The 933-nt window shown below is 34.8% G+C and overlaps 1 protein-coding gene across 1 annotated transcript in view; it reads left to right on the forward strand.

Annotated features, from left to right (window-relative positions):
- LOC107629888 overlaps positions 246–933 on the forward strand; it is a gene marked incomplete in the record, with an annotated part of 4,976 nt that continues 4,288 nt past the window's right edge. The window contains 1 exon segment of the mRNA XM_016332830.2: positions 246–933.

Consider the following 933-nt stretch of genomic DNA (forward strand, 5'->3'; position numbering starts at 1 on the left):
TTCTTGTGTTAAATTTAAAATTCATAACATGTTAAAACTGTATATAAATTGATATTTTCATTGTATTAAAACACTTTAATTTAATTTAATGTTTGATCTATGAGTCAATTTAGAATGAATGATCCTGAACCCAGTGTATCTACCTACTATGAACACCCGTACAGTTTGACCACGACACTTGGATAGTTGGATTTCATAAAAAAAAAAAAAAAGCCTTATAAATTCCGAATTTTCTCATTTTCTGTGTTCGTGTAATTGTGTCTTATGCCATAGTTGTTGTTTCGTATCAATCACCCACCAGGGAAAAAATAAAAACCCCTCAAATCGCAGTTTCTAGAAAATACCACACACTTTCTCCTCTTCCTCTTCTTTCTCCATACTCCCGAGATATTTCTGCTTGCAACAACACATTCTCACGACACTTCTTCCTCACTGTCTCAGCCTTCTCTCACCGTAAAAACAGAGCAAAAGGAAGAACAAAAAATAGTAATTAAGTGTGTTGATTGAGTCTCAAGGTGAAAGGGTCGTCACCGTCACCGTCACCGTGTTGTGTTGTGTTGTCCTTCCTTAAAAGCCTTTTGAGTTTCCTTCAACGCTTTCTTTATTTAACAGCGAGTTAAATCCGCCATTGTTTATGTAACGTTTTAAACAGTCTTCAGCGGAAGGTGTAAAGTCACTCTATCCACTTCATAATTCACAATCCACTGCTGCCAGATTCACACTTCCTAAATTTCTCTCTCTTTCTTTTCTTTTCTCTTTTCTCTTTTTTAATGTTTATTTCTGAAAACAGAGGGAGGTTGAAGTTTTAAGGAAAACATCGAGACAGTGAGATTGAGTTTTTTGCGGCAAAAATTTGGTGTTAACAGCGCCAAAATTACAAACCTTTTCACTCTTTTTTTTCCCTCTCTTTTATTTTATTTTATTTTCAGGTTG

This window comes from Arachis ipaensis, chromosome B03 (genome assembly GCF_000816755.2).
Source record: "Arachis ipaensis cultivar K30076 chromosome B03, Araip1.1, whole genome shotgun sequence".
NCBI lineage: Eukaryota > Viridiplantae > Streptophyta > Magnoliopsida > Fabales > Fabaceae > Arachis > Arachis ipaensis.